The sequence below is a fragment of the Aquarana catesbeiana genome, linkage group LG06 (genome assembly GCF_042186555.1).
Source record: "Aquarana catesbeiana isolate 2022-GZ linkage group LG06, ASM4218655v1, whole genome shotgun sequence".
In the NCBI taxonomy this organism is placed as follows: domain Eukaryota; kingdom Metazoa; phylum Chordata; class Amphibia; order Anura; family Ranidae; genus Aquarana; species Aquarana catesbeiana.
The window spans coordinates 267,495,811-267,519,289 of record NC_133329.1 but is presented as its reverse complement, the minus strand read 5'-3'; positions in this window follow the sequence as shown (position 1 = coordinate 267,519,289).

The following is a 23,479-nucleotide window of genomic DNA, read 5'->3' as shown; positions in this document are numbered from 1 at the left end:
CTGACCAAAGTGCTTTACCCTTGACCGTGTGGAGACAGCCTCGGAAGCCTGACAGTGTGGAGCCAGCTGCGGGAACCTAATACACCATTAGATGGGACACCGAGAGAGCTGAAGAGAAGCCTCATCCACAGTTACCCACATATGCCCATTACCCCTGCAGGGGTTACTACTTTCGGTGAGTGGGGACCTACCGGGGGGAGCACTATCAGTCACCTGATTTGCCGAGCACTGAAGTCACCTCAAGCTACATTTCTGTCTGTTTAAGAATTATATTTTTACCTTTCTTGGGACTCGCATTTTGTTTTTCAGTTCACTCTTTATTTATATATTCATGTTTACTGTTGGACAGTTGGTTAGTTACATTCACGTAAACACGATATGCTTCAGGTTAAGTGTATATGGATATATATGTATATAGTCCCTGACCCGATGGACATTTTTATGCATATATAATTTTATTTAATTTTTGTGTATATCACTTTTGTTGATCATTCACATTTGTTTGTAACTGCCTTTTAAGTACTGATATCTGGTTCACTACATGTGTGTGTGTACGGCTAAATCCATCACTGGAGGGTACACATACATACACCTAGTCCTCACAAGAGAGGCACATATATATATATTATCTATCTTTTATAGAATAGACACTTTTTGGTTTCACTGGACACAAAGCACTTATTTATCATTTTTTGGGCACTTATATTGCTGAATAGGGTAACGCCAACCACCCCATTTTTTATCTCTACTCATTGTAAGTTCCGTTTGGAACCTAATAGGGGGGGCTGCAACCCGTTTTCATCCTGAGTGCGGAGCATACCACATATATTTTTTTATGCTATGCCAAATGCCCTTATTTATCCACAGTTTATGTTTTTGGTAGCATCTCTGAGCCTAATTAGATTAGATACATTTTGTGAGGCTGCAAAAGAACAGGGCTCCCAGCACAAGCTCCAGCAGAGGATTAATATTTCTTAATTATCCTCCACCTCAGTCTTTCTCAAACGGTGGTTGCTAGGACACAGGCGGACATGGTGCGCTATAATAACCAATCAAGGATGCTTTGAAAAAAGTCACTCATGACCCAGTTTGCTAATTTTTTAAAAATTTTAATTCCTTGTTGGTAGCACCCCTGATGAACCCAGACAGCACCCCTGGTGCCGTGACACCATTTCAGAAAAGCTGGTTTACACAATAAGGATAAGGCTTTTTGTGCTTTGAATTTAACTCACAGAAAGTGACAAGAACACTGCATTTCTGGCAAGATCAATGAGTATTGAATGTATTAGCTGAAATGTTCTTAGCTTGAAAAGTGAAAACTGATACAGCCACCATATCCATGGACTGGTAAGCTGCAATTTATTATTTTTTTATGTTTATTAATTATAAAAAAAAATGTATTCATTGTTTTTTGTTTTTAGATACGCTTTAAAGCAAAGGAAGTTAAAACAAAGGTTTTTTTGTGTTACATGTTGGAGAAAAAAAGCAGAAGCATTAACAACTCACATGGAAGCTTGTGTGCAGAGAAAAGCATGCAGTTTGATGTTTATTAGAAAAGATAAAACTATTCAGCAAAATAATTTTGCAACATACAAATTGTACAGCAGAATCTGAAGTTTACGTGAAGTAACTGAGCATATCAGCCAGAGCCACAGATGTTAATTAAATTATTCATTGTACAACAGTATTTAGGAAAAAAAAACATTTACTATAGATATGAGAAATGATTAGTTGAAGGTGCTGATGTTGCTCTAAGCAAAGAAATTAATATAGTATGAATGCATGCAGCAAATCATGCACAATTACGATTCATGATTGAATTAAGCATGAAAAATAGGCAAGGTACCCACTTCTTACAGGGAGAACCATCTAGATTAAAAAAAAACAGTTTCAAATTCATGTGGCAGATGTTGTAAATCACTCATATGGCAAAATGTTATGGGAACAACTCAGTTCAGTCACATGTGCATAAAGCACAATCATTGTGTTAGGATGTTTCACTTAATTGCCACCAAACACAAGCTCTGTGAAATTATGGAGAGCTTTTTCATGTGAATGATATTTGCAAGTCAATTTATATCTCCAAAGACAACATACAGATGTTGAACTGTAACACTGTAAACAATAGTGTCCGTAGGTTTCTTCTTCTTGGTTTTGTGAAGAAACGATTCAGGTGACTGTACAGCCACCCAATAACTTCTATATACCATTGTATGGGCAGGTGGTCCATACCTAGGCTTTTCTTTGAGCCTAAAGCTGGCTACACATTATACAATTTCCTTGTTCAATTTTCGTTAGATTTACCTTCAACTATGTAGTGCAATGGCCTACCTGATTACATACAATTTGAAAGTGTTTAGGTTTGACCTCATATTATATGGTTTTGGTAAATCTAAAGTTAAATTAAACAAGAAATTGTATAACGTGTAGCCAGTACTACAGTGGCAATCAGGATAGCGAGTGGGTGGAGAAAAACAGTTAAAATCCATAATCAACTCCACAGAGACTGGATCAAAAAGTGATCAGATTTGAGTATTTCTGAGTCCAAAGCTGTTAATATTCCAGCACAGATGCCAGGTATACATGCAGACCAGGGACTCTGTGTTATCAATCTGCTTGATCAGGTAGTTTAATAGGTGTCTACATAAAGGAAACCTGCCACAATTATCATATAACAGGTTTATTAGCCCCAAACCCCCTTAGAGTATACTGGTTCTCTGGCTTGGAATCCTTCTCAGCAAAGGGCTATAGTTCATAATCTGTATATTTAATCTGTATATTTAAGCCGTAACAAAAACTTCTATTATTTTGGTTTGTTAAATATACAGTACCATTAAAAGCTTCTCCTTTGAACAAATCTTGGGGTGATGGAGTCTATGATCTTTCCTCAAATTTTAGTCTTAAGAGTTTTAGGTTCAGTAAGGGAGCGATGCAGGCAGTTGCTGTATTTGTTTTGCACTTCCTACATGCTCTACAATTGAATTTGAAAAGGAGTAAGGCCCCTTTCACACTGGGGCGGTTTGCAGGCGTTATTGCGGTAAAAATAGCGCCTGCAAACCGACCTAAAACTGCCGCTGCTGTTTCTTCAGTGTGAAAGCCCGAGAGCTTTCACACTGAAGCGGTGCGCTGGCAGGAGAGAAAAAAAACTCCTGTAAACAGCATCTTTGGAGCGGTGAAGGAGCGATGTATTCACGGCTCCTAAACCGCTCCTGCCCATTGAAATCAATGGGGCAGCGCGGCTATACCGCGGCTATAACGCCGCTGTAGCGGTGCTATGCAAGCGGTTTTAACCCTTTTTCGGCCGCCAGCGGGGGTTAAAACCGCACTACTAGCGGCCGAATACTGCCACTAAAACGACCGTAAAGCGGCGCTAAAAATAGCACTATTTTGCCGCCGACGCCCACCCCCCCCCCCCCCCCCCGCGCCAGTGTGAAATGGGCCTTAGAAATAGACTTACTGAAGAAAGAGCTTGCAGTGGAAACCAAGTCTTTGGAAGACACTGCAAGCAAGGCAAAGTATTTAGAAAGTAAGGCACTCAAAGTCAAACCTGAAGTGGCTTCGAAGTATGTACAAACCACGGCAGGCAGAGCTGAAGATTTGAATGAGTGGTGTGCAGCCCTCATAAACAAGTCCAGTGATGCCCTAGGCCCTAAGCCTGTATGCAAGAGTAGGTCATGTGCCACTGTTACTTCCCATAAGTGAAAAGATAACAAATGCTGTCTTACATGGACATTTTCACCTACCTTTGACAAACTTTCCTGATTTGTTTGTCCTTTTGTTGTTGTATATTGTTCACGTTGATATCTGACCTACAAGTTACTATCAGCTTTATATTTGCACGTGAGGTGATACTTCACTTTCACACTTTGTTACACACTAGCACTGCATTTTTTATCTTTTCACTTGTTTGTGCAGTTTACTATACTGTTTACTGTGCTAGCTGCTTTACTATTTTTTACCTACTTTTAAGTTGTATCACTAGTAGCGTGACATTGTTTCATATTTATTGCTTTCACTTCCCATAAGTGGCAAGCTGGAAATCTGATCAATTCAAATAGTGATGGCCGAATTAAGCCAGTTAAGAGGAAGGTAAGGTCTATGGTCTCCAGGAAACACATGTGGACTGATTTACATAAGGTGGGGGTCCCAAGAGGGGAAATAGATTGGATTCCTAAGCCAGCATTGCTTAAGAGGTGGAAGCAAGTGGTTGGGAATGGTAAATTCAGTCACATTAGGTGTTTTTGTTGTCATAGATTGGGGCACTTTCTTAGAGAGTGCCATGCTGTGAAGACTGGACAGGCCAGTGTTCCCAGCACAGCATGGAGAGAGGTGCAGGTTTATTCTTTCCACTGGAAATCTACACCTTTTCGTAAAAGTGTTACAAGGCAACAGTGGGCACCCTACAATAGTTTTGAAGTTAGAAATGGGCAGATAAAGAAATGTGAACTGTGATCAATGTTGTTGGCACAGTTGGGAGGAACATATAATCTGCTTTGTCTCTTAATCTTTTAAGGTACTAAACATCGAGAGGTGGAACAGTCAGAGCAGATGAAAATGCCAGATGGGATGAGGCAGACCAGAAGGGGAGATGAGAACCTCAGCAGGATGCGGATGATTTCCTGATGGTGGCTGAATTGGATTGGACTTTCATCTGAGCATTTCCTTAATGACCAGAACAAGGGACTTTCAACATCTAGAGCTTTCTTATCACAGACTGTCAAGGACATTGCTAACCCTACTCAGAGGAATGTTGCAGCTTTCCAGGAACAGAGGTCTGATAGCCCAGAACATACGGGGGTCAAAAGGAAATATTTTCCTCCCATTTACAATATGGGGGTATATTTCACCCTTTGTGGGACAAAGGTTGTAAAGCTGCTGAGAAAAGTTAGAGGTAGCATTAGAGAAGTGTTGCTTTGGATATTATTAGGTGATTTTATAGCATAGTTAGATTTTTAAGACCATGTGCTATTTTAAGAAGCTAAGGCTTCCCCTATTGATATGCAAATGAACCAGCCACATTGGTTTATGAGCCAAGCAGAGGAAGCTCTTTACAGGATATGATGTAGAGGAAGTTAGGGGGAGGGGAGGACTTTGAACAGGCATGTAGTCCAACAAAGCGAGAGTTGTTTTGGAAGACAAAGAAGCAAGACTTGATCTGGAGACTTCGGAGGAAATTGATGTTTGGAGTTGGACTCCATGGGATGACTCCATCACAAAGAAGATAAGTAGATGTTTAGTATATCCATTGCATACATATTGTACATGCTTAGGAAGATAGTCAGCTTGTGCATGATGTAGGCATAAGTTGTTACACTTTGCATGTCATGAATTGTGTTTTTCTCCAGTTGTATGTGCAGTTTTTTTCTATTTAGTAAAAGTAATAATACACTACAGAGGTCTAATGCCTATTACACACAGTGTGAATGTCAGGAGACATCGGCCGGTTCAATAAAATCAGCCAACATTCTGCCGTGTGTACGTCTGTCGGACGAGCATGCTGAAAAGCCAGCAGCTGACCGACTCACGATCAGCACTCTCAGCCAATGGCTGAGAGTGCTAACTAGAGTGTTTTGGCAGGGCCACCCCCTGTCAGAACACAACAGCTTAGTGGGGGAGATTGCTGTACTAACGTTGGATCATTAATACAGCGGCTCCGACCAGAGCTGTTCAGTTTTGCTTTGTTCAACCTGCTGGCTTGAACGAAAAAAAAAACTGTTATAGTGTGTACCAGGCTTAAACTTCATTGGCTTTATTACAACGTGACCTTTAATAGTCACCAAGCAAAAGAACAGGCAGGGAAGAGAAATATCGATGACGTCTCAAGCCCTCACACGTGACATCAGGCAAGCCCGCCCCAAGGGAAAATACTTACTTTTAAGTTGTTGGCATGGCTCACTGTAAACCAATCAGCAGATGGGTGGGTGGAGCCAGCCACCCAAGAGTAATCCACACTGTCAGCAAAGGACCATATCGGGAGAGACAGCACAATCTGGAAGTGTGTATGGGGACAATATAAGAGCAGGAAAAATTCATCAAGGAATGGAAATAGGTATATACGGCCATACAGATACCAGCTCCAATCCACCCAATCAGCATGCACAGAATGAATGTGTCAAGTTATACAGATATAAAAAAGGAAAAAACGTATATATAAAAATGAGTAAATATATGAAATATATGAACAAGCGCAAATATATTAAAATATAAAAATACAGATTGCATTGCTGAAATTTATAATAGGTCAACACAATGTCACAATGTCACCATGCTGTATATATATATATATATATATATATATATATATATATATATATATATATACACACACATATACAGTATATTAAAAATAGTTATAGTTATAGTTACATGATAATGAGAGTCCTGTAACACAAATAGGTGCAAGCCCAATCAATAAATACAGAAGAAGTGACACTTGTATGTAAAAGATTTTAATATGGGTGGGACAAACCCTAATTGTTCATTTAACCCTTTAGGTGCCAGAGTATTCAGTGTGAAGATCCAGTAGGTCTCCCTATGGCAGAGCCTCTGGAATCTTTTAGCTTGGGAGTCACAAGAAGAGATCTATCTATCACCCAGACTCTTAGACGCCCCCGTGGACTTTTTATGGTGTGTGAGGAAATGCCTGGGGACACAATGATCTTCCTCCCCTTCCTCAATAAACCTCCTGTGCTTTCCAAAACGGACCCTCACCATAGGCTGGATTTCATTGTGGTACAGTTGTTCTCATAGAAGTCGCTTAAAGCGCGCTTTCACAAAAAATGAAAGTACAGCTCATTTTCTTCCATTCCCTGACTCTAAAAAAAAATTAAGTGTTTTTATTTTCAAGGAGTGGGTACCTTTCTGTGACACGTACTTACCCCAACATCCTTATAACACAAACCTAGAGGACATCACCTTGAGCCACAGCCCCTTCTCCCTGTCGCAAGGCCAGTCTTTCTGCTTTGCATGATCTAGCACATGTACAGTTGGGGGGCTGGCTGTGAAGCATCAGCAAGTCACAGCCCACTTCCAAATCCAAGATGGTGGTGCACAGGATCTGCAGCAATAGAAGAATCAGCTGTGGAGAAGAGAGCTCTGAACTCCATAGGTCAGTAAGTATACAATTTTTAAAAGTCAGCAGCTACAGTAATTGTAGCTGCTGACTCGTAACATTTTTAAACCAGAGTGGAGTTTCTCTTTAGGATCTTCTTTTTGTCACTGCTACTCTTCTTCAGTAAGGCAGCATAAACACCCTGTCAATAACAGATGTTGGGTTTGCAGAGATAGTACACTGTCAAAACCGGTGTACCAGGTGTGCTTCACTGAGGCTATGAGAGAAAAAAGCTGAGGTCAGAGAGGTGGTGACTCAAATTAAAAAAATCAGTTAAATAACTGACTCAAGAAGTACCTACTCTACAACCACCTGTTCCAGTGCCAAGCACTACCAGAGAGGTACAGCCAACTTCAAAGTACCCCCAGCAGAATGACTCAGAGAGCAGTGCAGATGAAGAGCAGGAAAGAAGTTCATGAGGTTTTGAATTTTCTTTGGTAAAACCATTTGCAAACGCTATTACAGAAGTAATTGGCTGGGAGGAAACAGTGGAAACCTTGCAGAAAGTTAGGAAAGCTGGATAAGAAACCTTGCATTAATAAAAGGCTAAATAAATTCTATATGATACTTTAAAAGAATCAAAAGGTATTCGGTTCATATCACCTCCCCCAGTAGATCCTGCACTTATAAGACTGGCTAGGAATGTTACTTTGCCTACGGAGGATGCAGTGGCATTTAAGGAGGCTCTAGATTGTAAAATAAACCTAGACCTAAAACAAGCTTATACAGCAGCAGGGGTTGTTTACAGGCCACAGACCAAGACTCCTTCCACCTCAGAAGAATAAAAGTCCTTCTGAAGGTGTCCCTGCCTAGATCATGAAAGTCAGTGCTAGATCAATGAATGTTTAAGATCTGGATCGAGGTTCAAACGAAAACCTCCATTCAATCATATTTATGAAAACAAACATTCCCTCTTCTGCAAAAAAAAGCTAAATTCTTAAACAATATGCAGCTGAGCTATCACAAAGGGATGCAATCCTGCCAGTACCGAGGCCCAAAAGGGCAGAGGATTTTATTCAGCACTATTTCTAGGAAAGAAAAAGTCTGGAAACCTGTGTCCAATACTAGATTGAGGTTGAAACGATACATGGGTGTGGAATTGTTCAAAACTGAGAAAATGCAACCAGTTCAATTAGTAACCATTGGCAACGGGATACTTGTCTGATGCCTAGCTTCACATTCCAATTAATCATCCAAGCTTCCAAAAGTATCTTTAGTATGTTTAGGACATTATCAAGTTCTATGCCTCTCATTTGGCCTATCAACTTCTCCAAAGGCCTTTTCAAAGTTCTCCTTCAAATGTATGGTTGGCTAACCAACTGGCTCCAACTTCTTGGAGCATTGACAGACACACTAAAAAAATGTTCAGCTAGGGGTCAATTGGGAGTTCCAATTAAAGGAAATTCACAGATCATGTCAAAAGTCAGAAAAGCTGGGGGAACCATTTGTCTCCAAGCCGTACAGTGTCACAGCATTCTGGAAATGTTATCAACTATTCTGATGATCCAGTGGGCATATTGGCATTCTCGCATATTTCAAATCCCATTCCTCAATCAGTGGTATGGAATATTACTTTGGTGGTGGAACTGCTTGGTATTTCTTATGAATCATTGTCCAATTATAATATTCAATATCAAAGGCCAGCCTAAAAGGATAGGGAGCCCACTTCCAGGACCAGGTGGCACAGGATCAGTAGGCATTTGACCTTCAAGACATTGGATAGAATGTTCTTGAGCTCAGAGCAGCATTTACAGCACATTTGGCTTTTGCCTCCCTTTTGATAAGTACCTATAGAGTCCTTCTATGTCAAGAGATGTGGGGGGGGGGGCGCAGAGAGTTTACCCTTATAAAAGTCTGCCAAATAATCAAGTGCGCTCAGCAGTATTTACTGGATTTGAGAATAGTTTATGCTCCAGTGGCTCAAAAACAGTTTGCTGACCCATTGAGGCACTCTTTTCTGTCAGACAACAAATGGTCTTTCAATCAAGCAGTCTTTGATTAGTTGGCTCTGTGGTGGGAAACACCACAGATCAATCTGGCAACAGCATCCTTGAACTCGAAGTATGCCAGATTCAGCAGACAAGCCCCATACCTGATATAAGAGGAGATAGACTTTTAGGCGGTTTTAGCTCAAGCACCAATCAGTGACAGTAATAGCAGTGATATTGTTCTGGCTGAGGAGATCATGGTTTCTGACACTGCTGCATCTGAGTATGGAATCCCCAATTTCCCTGATAATATCCACAGAGCTGCTATTTCAGGATTATCACCTCTATGTGGCTCTCAAGAAGTTATATTTGATGACATAGAGGTTGTTAGACTGGGGCTGTTTTTCAAAAGTAGTCTCTTTTTTGTTACAAGCAAGAAAATCTTCCACAGATAAATTATACTGTAGCGCTACCTCCCCAGGAGCCACTTGGTTGATTGGGTTCTCTATTTTTCTGCCTTAACTCTGAGGACAACCTCAGCAGTACTGACACACCAGGTTAAGTAAGTAGAAACTGCACTGCTACTGGGAGCACACAATTCAGTATCAAAAAAAGAAAGAAAAAGCAAACATCAAACTGTTTAGTGGTAAATGAACCCAATATATTGTTACAGGTAGCAGTAAATAGCAGTATGCACAGACATAAATGAGTAAGTGCAGTGGGTAGCACTCTCGCCTAGCAGTAAGAAGGGTCGCTGGTTCGAATCCCGACCACGACACTACCTGCCTGGAGTTTGCATGTTCTCCCTGTGTCTGCGTGGGTTTCCTCCGGGTACTCCGGTTTCCTCCCACACTCCAAAGACATGCTGGTAGGTTAATTGGATCCTGTCTAAATTGGCCCTAGTATAGGTATGAATGTGAGTTAGGGACCTTAGATTGTAAGCTCCTTGAGGGTATAGGGACTGATGTGAATGTATAATATATATATGTAAAGCGCTGCGTAAATTGACGGCGCTATATAAGTACCTGAAATAAATAAAATAAAATAAATAATAAAGACATTAAGTCAAGTTCACAGTTCACGAGACAATATGTTCATTAGGCTATAGCAGCATACAATTGAGTTATATGCAGGTAAATTAGCGTAAACCTGGTAATCCAAAAAATCAGCAATAGGTAACGTCAGTAGAAAACGGTAACAGCAATAATACTCAATATTGCAATAACTCCTCTGTAAACAGTAGGCTATATCCACTTTAGAGTGCATTCGATATGAATGGCAGTGATGAAATTTAAAATTCCCTAAAGAGGTGCCTCTTACTATGGGCAATAGGCAAAGTTCTTGTGAAGCAGCTATCTGAGCATAACGGTCGGGATTCAGGATCAGTATCTATAGCTGTAGAAAAGCATCCACCAACCAGTTGGATGAGTACAGAGTGCAGAGTCTAAGTACTAACTGGTGTTCACCAGAGCTCCTGGTGGTGGAGATGGGTTTTACTGTGTGTTAGTACCAGGTCACAGTCCTCATGTTCACCCCACCAGGAGGTGAGCAAGCCAGTATCTCAGGCTCAGCAAGAAGAGACATAGCCAGACACAGAAGAGTTTGCAGGTTCAGACCCGGTGTCAGGGCTGGGCTCAGCTCTTCCTTCTCTGAGCTGGCCGCTCAGCTGTCAGCTAATTGCCAGCTCCCATCTCTCTCCACAGTTACTCAGCTGTTGATGATATCCTGCTCGTCAGTCCTGCCTACTTAAGCTGTCCAGTCCAGAGCATCTCTGCTTTTGCCTAGGTCAACATCACAAGAGACTATCTCCTGTGTTCCTGTTTAAAGATTTGCTTTGCTGACATCCCTTCTGGCTCCAGATCCTGCTTGCTGTTCCACTACATTGATCCCTGACTTCTAGCTTGGCTGACTATCCATTCTGGTTACTGATCTTTGGCTATGTTTTGACTACGTTTGTTCTTTTTTACTTTTATTATTAAACAAGTGTGATTTCACTGTATTTCTTTCTCGGTTTGATTTCATGGTTTCTGACACCCGGGTCCTGAAACTGAGTAAGCAGAATTAATTCCACAAATGATGGGATGCTCTGGTGGTTGTGTTTCACTTTTGTGGATTTTTGGAACTTGATATACTATTGCTGTTTCGGGGATGTCTGGAATCAGGTAACGGGCCTCTTTTTTGTTTAGTATACCTTCTTTTGTAGCTCCTTTTATTAATATTGTGAGTTTAGCTTTTAATTTTTTTATAGGGTTTCCCTTTAATTTTTTGTATGTGTCTTTGTCCAATATTAGCCTGTTTAGCTCCTTATTGTAGTCCTCTTTGTTGAGGACCACAATGCCCCTCCTTTGTCCGCTGGCCTGAAAATTATATTTTTGTTTTTTTACAATTTTTATATGCCTTTTCTGATGTTTTTATTCCATTTAATTGGTTTAATATCCATGGCTTCAATCTCCTTTTCTATCATCATTTAAAAAACATCTAAACATTGGTTGCTACTGTTTTCAGGATTGAAAGTAGATCGATTCCTGAGGCCACTGTGTGTGTATTGTGTTTCCTCCTGGTTGTTAGTCCAGTTTTTGTTTGAAAATTATTTCTTCATGTTGACATTCCTAACAAATTTATGCAAGTCAATAAGAGTTTTAAATGTATCCATATTCCTTTGGGGGGCATATTTCAAGCTTAATTGTAAAACCTCCAATTCTTCTTCTGTGAAATTGGTTCTATTGAGGTTGAAGATTGCAGTCCCTAGTGCTCTGTTTTTCTTTTTTCCCTGCCCCCCTCTACAGCCCCTGTGTTTTCTCTGGTGTCGCCCCTCTGATAATTTTGGTAATGATTCCTTATATATCAACATCAAACAAAAGGATGCACTTAGTGCTGTAGAATGGGCTCTCAATAAGAAAACACAGTTAAAAAAAAACAAATAGAATTTATGTTGAACACACTAGAATTGGCTATGGGAGGAAATTATTTTTGGCACGATAAACAGTTTTATGTACGAAAAAAGAGGCTTAGCGATTGGAGGGAAATATACCCTGACAGTTGCTAACATTTTTGTTAGTAAATGGGAAGCTAAGAACATCTATAATAGGAGAAAAACAGAACTAAAAGTCTACCAAAGGTATATAGATGATATTTTTACTGTGTGGGAGGGGTCAAAAGCAACACTGAAATAATTTTTAAAGAAAACAAATATAATAAGAAAAAAGATTACAGCATAGCCTTCAATACTGAATACAGTAGACAGTATAAAATGATGGAAAGAGTTTTTAAAAAACATTGGCCTATTCTTTGGGGAAAAAATTCTCCCCAAAAACCCACAGTTCATATATAGACTTCCTCCGATTCTCAAAAACAGACTGATAAAAAGCGCTCCGGTCCCCCCTAAAAAACTGTCGCTTTTTTGGACCAAACTGGTTTTTTTAGACTTGGTAAATGTATGGCATGCAAAACATGCCCAGGCCAAAGAAAAAACTCAGATTTGCAATCAAAGCAAACAGGAGAAGAATTTGACGTTAAAAAGTTAATCACATGCTATTGCACCCATGTCACCTATCTGTTGGAGTGTACGTGTGGGTTACAGTACATGAGAAGAAATACCAGGGAATTGTGAGTTCGATTGAGAGAACATTTGAACAATATTAAAAAGGGTTTAAAATATCATAGTCTTTCAGAGTAGTTTAGAAAATACCATGGAAGGAACCCTACACAATTAAAAGTATGTACCATCGATAAAATAGAAGATCATTGGCAAGGAAGTAATAAAAAGCAGGAGGATTCACAAAACAAAACATTTTGGATACATAAACTGAGATCTATGATTCAACAGGCCTGAATATTGAGTTAGACATTCATTGTTTTATATATAACTATTAAAATATCTTAGTTAAACTTGTTTACATAGATTGCTACCATTTTATTTAGGCCCCGAAAAACATACTGTGTATATATTCACATGTCCTAATTACTATGCAAGGGAAGCAGAGGGCAAGTTTTTTCAGAAACAACATTGTTTTATTTATATTTGTATTTTTTTCACATTTGGGCTCCATTTCCACTGGTGCGATTTGTCATGCGACTTTGGACACATAAGGTCACCTGACAGGTCACAGCCCATTGATTTCAATGGCACCCGTTACCATCTGTGCGACTTTGAAGGTTTACGGCTTTGAAGGGGTGCCTGCACTGCTTTGGTGCAATTTTTTGATGCGACTTTGATCAAGAGTGTAAGGTTGGATCGGGGCTGCACTCGAGGTCGCGTCGGGGTCCCATCCCGGAGTCACACTCTAGATCGCGCAGCTTTGGAGTCGCACTAGTGGAGACGTAGCCTTTTATAATTTATTTTTTATTTTCTAGTTGGTTTATTAAATATAATATGTTCAGGTGCAAATTATAAAGACCAAACCGTAGGGGAATACCGCCCCACAAGCCATATACTAGTGGCCACCATTCAGATAAGCGGAAGCTCACATTGGGTGTAGTAGGAGAGCCAGAGCGAGTATCGGGAGGGGTTATTGATAGAAAAGTCACCAGCCACCAGAAGACTCCAGTCTATGATGATGCTCCTGGAGTAGGGTGAAATGCATTAGGTACAGAGACTTTTGGTGATGCCATTTCTTGGATGTTGGGACACAAACCGTGAAAGACTAACAAGTGAGTGTATATCATTTTATAATAAAACCTTTTTAAACGATATCATGCCATGTATGCTCTATTTCTTATCCTATGAGTACATCTAACTATTGCGGACGTGTGGAAGAGGATAAAGACACATCTATGAAAGATATATTTCACCAGTACAGGCGATCTTTACATGGATAGCTTGTGAGTGAGTGCACAGGAGGAAGGGGAGCACAGCACTTTCATCACCTTTACCATATATTTCTGCACGGATTGCACTTCTTTAAGAACTTTTTCTGCACGGATGGCATTTTAAAGGAATCATCTCGATAATGAAGAATCACAGCACTATATAACCTCTTATTGTTAGGCTTTATCATTTGTTATAGCAGATATTGTTGATTATATGGTAGATATTGTAGACATTTTTTTAATGATTCTATTTAATTTACTAAGCACAGACAGAGCAGGAACTTCCCATACATATTCTTAAAGGAGTACACACCTTTTTCTTGCAGTCAAAACTTAATTTAATTTAAATTCTTTTGAGCACACCACAACGCGGGGACACTCATAGTATGCAGAGCCATTGCCCACTCCACCAGTCAAGCGTACCTCTGTTACCTCACTCCCAGTAACAGAATAGGGTCCCACCGAGCACATAGTAGGCCCCATGCGTGCTCATCAACCCTCTTCTTCCCATACCTAGAGATCAGGTCTTGAACCTCTGTAAAGCTGGTCTTCTACCAGTGACTGGAGGAGTCTGACAGCTGGGGAGGGAGTCAGGGCACTGACTTCCCTCGCTACCAAAGGACCTGTTACCTAAGCTAGTACCATACCAAGCATCTGGTTGCTGTAGCTGTTCTTTCCTGTTACCCATGGCAACTACCTCCTCTTTGAACCAAGGATGTGTGTGTGAGCCATTCAGGCTGTAAAAGATTGAAGTCCTGTGCCCGCCGCTGTGAGTGCTGGCCAGGAAGGAAGCTCGTCTATGCTCCAGGTAATAGTAGAATGTGACTGAGTGTTCCAGAAGTCACACATCGAGTCAAGACTCACTGTATGATAGTAAGTGGCAGTCTCAGCCTGGACCCCCACCAGGCCACGCCCTACCGTGTTTCGCTTTGCCCCCCCTGAGCTTACTTATGGGGGCCCCATGAATAAGCTCTGGAGGCGGAGCAAAACATATTGGGGCCTGGCCTAGCGAGGTCAGGCTGAGACTGTCACTTACTATCATACAGTGGCGGCCCGTGCATTGTGGGCACGGGCGCCACCCCGCTTACACCTCCACCGCCCTCTCTATACATGTCCCTGGTCCCTTTCAGGACACCGAACACATGAATTACTATGGCGGGGATAGGCGGGGGTGTGTATTTTGAAGCACTTGATTAGAGCCAGAGGCTCTAATAGGCTTCAAAATAGGGTGGGCTCAGGGCGGAGTACACTGCGTCCCGATCCCACCCTGTTGTGTGGCATAGTGAATTAATGTTCACTATTTTCACATTGACGTTCATCCCTGCCAATCAGCGGGCAGGTCAGTGAGACCTGTCTCCCGATTGGCCAAAGCATTAGGCGATCCTATTGGATGCCTAACGATTTGACAGAAGAGGATACGAGCGGACACAGGAGCTGCAGCCGCCGCTTCCTGCCGAGGAGGAGAGCCACCAAGGAAGAGAGCCGCCAAGGAGAAGAGCTGCCGAGGAGGAAAGCCGCCAAGGAGAAGAGCTGCCGAGGAGGAGAATCGCCGAAGAGGAGAGCCGCCGAGGAGAAGAGCCGCCGAGGAGGAGAGCCCGTCACTCCAGAGGAGGAGCAGTAAGTGCCGCCGGACTGGCCACGGGGGGTGGGTTAGTGAAGTGACAAGTGGCTGCATTTGATGGGCACAGGTGGCTGCATTTGTTGGGCACAAGTGGCTGCATTAGTTGGGCACAGATGGCTGCATTTGATGGCCACAGGTGGCTGCATTAGATGGACACAAGTGGCTGCATTTGATGGGGCACAAGTGGCTGCATTTGATGGGCACAAGTGGCTGCATTTGACAGGCACAAGTGGCTGCATTTGATTGGCACAAGTGGCTTCATTTGATTGGCTTAAGTGGCTGCATATACTGGGCACAAGTGGTTGCATTTGATGGGCACAAGTGGCTGCATTTGACGGGCACAAGTGGCTGCATATACTGGGCACAAGTGGCTGCTTATGATGGGCACAGTGGCTGCATTTGAGGGGCACAATAGCTGCATTTGATGGGCACAGTGAGGCTGCAATTTATGGGGGGTTCAGTATTTTTCAGTTTGTTTGCGACCCCCCCCCCCCCCCCAAAAAAAAATTTTGAGCACCAGCCGCCACTGCTATCATACAGTGATTCTTGACTTGATGTGTGGCTTCCGGGACACCCGCTCACTTTCTACAACCACCTCCTGTCCCTTGAATTGTGAGTTAACCTTTTGTGGTGGTGTTACACATGCCCCCTGTAGTGCTTTTACAGACCCAAGTTCTTTAGGAATATGCCAAGACTGGACATGCACACCTTTGAATAACTTCATACCAGGCTCATGGCAGTTGAAACAGCTTTACTGAAAGCTGGGTAGAACATGTATGACATGCAATAACATCCTTAACCCAACTGCATCTAACTGAGGCTGTCCCAGGTTACCTCAATGGGTGAAGTAATATTGGGAATAGTCTATTCTTGGAATGGCTTGAATGGAGAAGTCTATGTCCTTGGGATGTTCTGGTGAGTCGGCGTCCAGTGTTGCACCACAGATCCCCTAGAACTCATGCAGATGTCCCATCTGCTCTATAGGTCCCATCTCTCTGGCTACATTATTATTGTACGTCCAAATGTTAGAGCTATATTAGGAGTTTGTGCTGTCCTAGGAATGTCTGAGTGGATCTGTTCTTTTATGGAGAATAAAATTATTGGTGCTCCCTCATTGGTTCCAATTCCTTATATGAAGAAAAAAATAAAATGAGTTTAATAGGATTGGAACTAGAGTTTTAATAGAGCAGAACTAGAGTTTTAATAGTTAACTTACAGTACAACCATCTTGCGCAAACTATGTGATCCACCACAGGAGAGTGAAAAAATACAACACAGCAGTTCCAACCAATCACAGCCCACAGTATCTCATTGGCGCTCTGCATTAAATCACTGAAAGCTTGTAGCTTTTTCAAATTCCTTGCATTGTGCCATCCTGTACCCTAATGGCTACCCATGTCTTCCTCATTTTACCTCAGATCAATCTACACCTGACATCCCCCATCCCATGCCATCACATCTCTCTTTGACCATACAGCATGCTATGCCAAATTCCCTTCTTTATCCACAGTTTATGTTTTTGGTAGCATCTCTGAGCCTAATTAGATTAGATAAATTATGTGAGGCTGCAAAAGAACAGAGCTCCCAGCACAAGCTCCAGCAGAGGATTAATATTTCTTAATGATCCTCCACCTCGGCCTTTCTGAAATGGGGTGCTGCAGCCACCTGGGTCCTAACAACCAATAATGTTATTGGTTGCTAGCCTAGGACACAGGTGGACATGGTGCGCTATAACAACCAATCAATGATGCTTTAAAAAAAAGTCACTCATGACCCAGTTTGCTAACTTTTTTAAAATTTTAATTCCTTATTGGTAGCACCCCTGATGAACCCAGACAGCACCCCTGGTATTGTGACACCATTTCAGAAAAGTTGTTTTACACAATAAGGATAAGGCTTCTTGTGCTTTGTCTTTAACTCACAGAAAGTGACAAGGACACTGCATTTCTGTCAAGATCAATGAGTATTGAATGTACTTGCTGAAAATGTTCTTAGCCTGAAAAGTAAAAACTGATACAGCCACCATATCCAAGGACTGGTAAGCTGCAATTTGTTATTTTTTTATGTTTATTAATTATATATATATAAAAAAAAGTATTCATTGTTTTTTGTTTTTAGATACACTTTAAAGCAAAGGAAGTTAAAACAAAGGTTTTTTTGTGTTACATGTTGGAGAAAAAAGCAGAAGCATTAACAACTCACAAGGAAGCTTATGTTCAGAGAAAAGCATGCAGCTTGATGTTTATTAGAAAAGATAAAGCTATTCAGCAAAAATAATTTTGCAAGATACGAATTGCACAGCAGAATCTGAACTTTACATGAAGTACCGTAATTTGTGACAAACCCTGAACTATCAGCCAAAGCCACAGATGTTGATTAAATTATTCATTATACAACAGTATTTGGGAAAAAAACATTTACTATAGATATGAGAAATGATTAATTGAAGGTGCTGATGTTGCTCTAAGTAAAGAAACTAATATAGCATGAATGCATGCAGCAAATCATGCACAATTACGATTTATGATTGAATTAAGCATGAGAAATAGGCAAGGTGCCCACTTCTCACAGGGAGAACAATCTAGATAAAAAAAAAAACAGTTTCAAATACATGTAGCGGATGTTGTAAATCACACATATGGCAAAATGTTATGTGAAAACTCAGTTCAGTCACATGTGCATAAAGTGCAATCATTGTGTTAGGATGTTTGTATAAATAAAAGTGCAGCGCCGGATCGTGGACCAATATTTACCAAGTGAAAATAATGTGTGTGTTTACACTAATGTAAAGTATATTTAATTATGATCAAAAATAAAATAAACATCCAGTGGAAAGGTAGTCCATACATAATTAATGTGTTGGAGAAAATACGTGCATAGTAAAACACATAATGTGACAACAAAAAATTTCATAAGTGAAGGTGTCCCAACCAAAGAATTCCAATACAGGACCCTGGGTCTGTGTTCTCCACCACTTATGCTGCCCGTCACCTTCACCTAGGCTTTTCCTTGTTCAATTTTTGTTAAATTTACCTTCAACTATGTAGTGCAAGGGCCTACCTGATTGCATACAATTTGAAAGTGTTTAGGTTTGACCTCATATTATATGGTTTTGGTTAATCTAAATGAAAATCGAACAAGAGAAAATTGTACAATGTGTAGCCAGCACTATGGTGGCAATCAGGATATCGAGTGGGTGGAGAAAACCAGGAAACATCCATAATCAACTCCACAGAGACTGAATCAAAAAGTGATCAGATTTGAGTAATTCTGGGTCCAAAGCTGTTAAAATTCCAGCACAGATACCAGGAATACATGCAGACCAGGGACTCTGTGTTATCAATCTGCTTGGACTAGTGTTAGAGAGATCAGGTACTTTAATAGATGTCTACATACAGGAAACCTACCACAATTATCACATAACAGGTTTATTAGCCCCAAACCCCCTTAGAGTATACTGGTCCTCTGGCTTGGAATCCATCTCAGCAAAGGGCTATAGTTCTTAATTTGTATGTTTAAACCATAACAAAAACTTCTATTATTTTGGTTTGTTAAATATACAGTACCATTAACAGCTTCTCCTTTGAACAGAGCTTGGGATGATGGAGTCTATAATCTTTCCTCAGATTTTAGTCTTAAGTGTTTTAGGTTCAGTAAGGGAGAGATGCGGGCAGTTGCAGTATTTGGATTGCACTTCCTGCATGCTCTACAATTGAATCTGAAAAGAGGAAAAAGGCAGAGTTAGAAATAGACTTACTGAAGAAAGAGCTTGAGGTGGAAACCAAGTCTTTGGAAGACACTGCAAGCAAGGCAAAGTATTTAGAAAGTAATGCACTCAAAGTCAAACCTGAAGTGGCTTTGAAGTATATTCAAACCACGGCAGGCAGAGCTGAAGATTTGAATGAGCGGTGTGCAGCCCTCATAAACAAGTCCAGTGATGCCCTAGGCCCTAAGCCTGTAAGCAAGAGTAGGCCATGTGCCACTGTTACCTCCAATAAGTGGCAAGCTGGGAATCTGATCAATTCAAATAGTGATGGCCGAATTGAGCCAGATAAAAGGAAGGTAAAGCCTATGGCCTCCAGGAGACACATGTGGACTGATTTACATAAAGTGGGGGTCCCAAAAGGGGAAATAGATTGGATTCCTACACCAGCATTGCTTAAGAGGTGTAAGCAAGTGGTTGGAAATGGTAAATTCAGTCATATTAGGTATTTTTGTTGTCATAGATTGGGGCACTTTCCTAGAGAGTGCCATGCTGTGAAGACTGGACAGGCCAGTGTTCCCAGCACAGCATGGAGAGAGGTGCAGGTTTATTCTTTCCGCTGGAAATCTACACATTTTTGTAAAAGTTTTACAAGGCAACAGTGGGCACCCTACAATAGTTTTGCAGTTAGAAATGGGCAGATAAAGAAATGTGAACTGTGAGCCATGTTGTTGGCACAGTTGGGAGGAACATATAATCTGCTTTGTCTCTTACTCTTTTAAGGTACTAAACTTCGAGAGGTGGAACAGTCAGAGCAGATGAAAATGACAGATGGGATGAGGCAAACCAGAAGAGGAGATGAGAACCTCAGCAGGATGCAGATGATTTCTTGATGGTGGCTGAATTGGAGTGGACTTTCAACTGAGCATTTCCTTAATGACCAGGACAAGGGACTTTTATCATTTGGAGCAAGGACATTGCTAACCCTGCTCATAAGAATGTTCCAGCTTTCCAGGAACAAGGATCTGATCGCCCAGATCATACGGGGGTCAAAAGGAAATATTTTCCTCCCATTTACAATATGGGGGATATATTTTGCCCTTTTCTGGACAAAGGTTGTAAAGCTGCTGAGATAAGTTAGAGGTAGAATGTGATGCTATGGATATTTTTGGGTGATTTTATAGCATAGTTAGATTTTTAAGACCATGTGCTATTTTAAGAAGCTAAGGCTTCCCCTATTGATATGCAAATGACCCAGTCACACTGGTTTATGAGCCAAGCAGAGGAAGCTCTTTACAGGATATGATGTAGAGGAAGTTAATGGGAGGGGAGGACTTTGAACAGGCATGTAGTCTGACAAAGAGAGAGTTGTTTTGGAAGACAAAGAAGCAAGACTTGATCCGGAGACTTCGGAGGAAATTGATGTTTGGAGTTGGAATCCACAGGATGACTTCATCATAAAGAAGTTAAGTAGATGTTCAGTATATCTATTGCATACATATTGAACATGCTTAGGAAGATAGTCAGCTTGTGCATGTTGTAGGCATAAGTTGTTACACTTTGCATGTTATGAATTGTGTTTTTCTCCAGTTGAATGTGCAGTTTTTTCTATTTAGTAAAAGTAATAATACACTACAGAGGTCTAATGCCTAGTACACACAGTGTGAATGTCAGGAGATATCAGCCGGTTCAATAAAAAACACCCAACATTTGGCCCCTGTGTACATCTATCAGACAAGCATGCTGGAAAACCAGCAGCCGACCGACTCACAATCATCACTCTCCGCCAATGGCGGAGGGCGCTAACTGGAGTGTTTTTGCAGGGCCATCCCCCTGTCAGAACACAACAGCTTAGTGAAGATCGCTGTACTAACGTTGGATCATTAGTACAGTGGCTCTGACCAGAGCTGTTCAGTTTTGTTTTGTTCAACGTAAAAAAAACTATTAGTGTGTACCAGGCTTAAGCTTCATTGGCTTTATTGCAATGTGACCTTTAATAGTCACCAAGCAAAGAAACAGGCAGGGAAGAGTAATATCGATGGCGTCTTAAGCCCTCACTCGTGCCAAGGGAAAATACTGACTTTTAAGTTGTTGGCATGGCTCACTGTAAACCAATCAGAAGATGGGTGGGTGGAGCCAGCCACACAAGAGTAATCCACGCTGTCAGCAAAGGACCACATCAGGAGAGACAGCACAATCTGGAAGCGTGCATGGGGGCAATATAAGAGCAGGAAAAATTTATCAAGGAATGGAAATAGGGATATACGGCCATACAGATACTAGCTCCAATCCACCCAATCAGCATGCACAGAATGAATGTGTCAAGTTATACAGATATAAAAAAGGAAAAAAACATGTATATATAAAAATGAGTGACTATATGAACGATCACAAATATATTAAAATGTGAAAATACAGATTGCATTGCTAAAATTAATAATAGGTCAACACAATGTCACCATGCTGAGATGATATATAAAATGGTACTGTATAATAAATGCATACATGTAAAAAAAAAAAACAAAAAACAAAAAAAAAAAAAATATATATATATATATATATACACACACATGTACAGTATATTAGAAATAAGTATAAACATGATAATAGAGAGTCCTGCAATGCCAATAGGTGCAAGCCCAATCAATAAATACAGAAGTAGTGACATTTGTATGTTAAAGATTTTAATATGGGTGGGACACACCCTAATTGTTCCATAATATGGTATTGATTTCCAGTTGTTCATTTAACCCTTTAGGTGCCAGACTATTCACTGTGAAGATCCAGTAGGTCTCCCTATGGCAGAGCCTCTGGAATCTTTTCGCTTGGGAGTCACAAGAAGAGATCTATCTATCACCCAGACTCTTACACCCCCCCCCCCCCCGTGGACTTTTTATGGTGTGTGTGAGGAAATGCCTGGGGACACAATGATCTTCCTCCCCTTCCTCAATAAACCTCCTGTGCTTTCCAAAACGGACCCTCACCATAGGCTGGATTTCATTGTGGTACAGTTGTTCTCATAGAAGTCGCTTAAAAAAAATGAAAGTACAGCTCATCTTCTTCCATTCCCTGAAGTGTTTTTATGTTCAAGGAGTGGGTACCTTTCTGTGACACGTGCTTACCCCAACATCCTTATAATGCAAACCTAGAGGACATGACCTTAAGCCACAACCCCTTCCCCCTGTTGCAAGACCAGTCTTTCTGCTTTGCATGATCTAGCACCTGTACAGTTGGGGGGCTGGCTGTGAAGCATCAGCAAGTCACAGCCCACTTCCAAATCCAAGATGGTGGTGCACAGGATCTGCAGCAATAGAAGAATCAGCTGTGGATAAGAGAGTTCTGGACTCCATGGGTCAGTAAGTATGCCATTTTTAAAAGTCAGCAGCTACAGTAATTGTAGCTACTGACTTTTAACATTTTTAAACCAGAGTGGCGTTTCTCTTTAGGATCTTCTTCTTGCCACTGCTACTCTTCTTCAGTAAGGCAGCATAAACACCCTGTCAATAACAGATATTGGGTTTGCACTGCCAAAACTGGTGCACCAGGGATGCTTCACTGAGGCTATAAGAGAAAAAAGCTGATGTCAGAGAGGTGGTCACTCAAATTAAAAACGCAGTTAAATAACTGACTCAAGAAGTATCTACTCTACAACCACCTGTTCCAGTGCCAAGCGCTACCAGCCAGGTACAGCCAACTTCAAAGTACCCCCAGCAGAATGACTCAGAGAGCAGTTCAGATGCAGAGCAGGAAAGAATTTCATGAGGTTTTGAATTTTCTTTGGTAAAACCATTTGCAAAACGCTATTACTGAAGTAATTGGCTGGGAGGAATCACTGGAAGCCTCGCAGAAAGTTAGGAAAGCTGGATAAGAAGCCTTGCATTAATAAAAGGCTAAATAAATTCTATATGGTACTTTAAAAGAATCAAAAGGTATTCTGTTCATATCACCTCCCCCAGTAGATGCTGCACTTATAAGACTGGCTAGGAATGTTACTTTGCCTATGGAGGATGCAGTGGCATTTAAGGAGGCTCTAGATTGTAAAATAAACCTAGACATAAAACAAGCTTATACAGCAGCAGGGGTTGTTCACAGGCCACAGACCAAGACTCCTTCCACCTCAGAACAATAAAAGTCCTTTTGAAGGTGTCTCCGCCTAAATCATGAAAGTCAATGCTAGATCAATGAATGTTTAAGATCTGGATCGAGGTTCAAACGAAAACCTCCATTCAATCATATTTATGAAAACAAACATTCCATCTTTTGCAAAAAAAAAAGTAAATTCTTAAACAATATGCAGCTGAGCTATC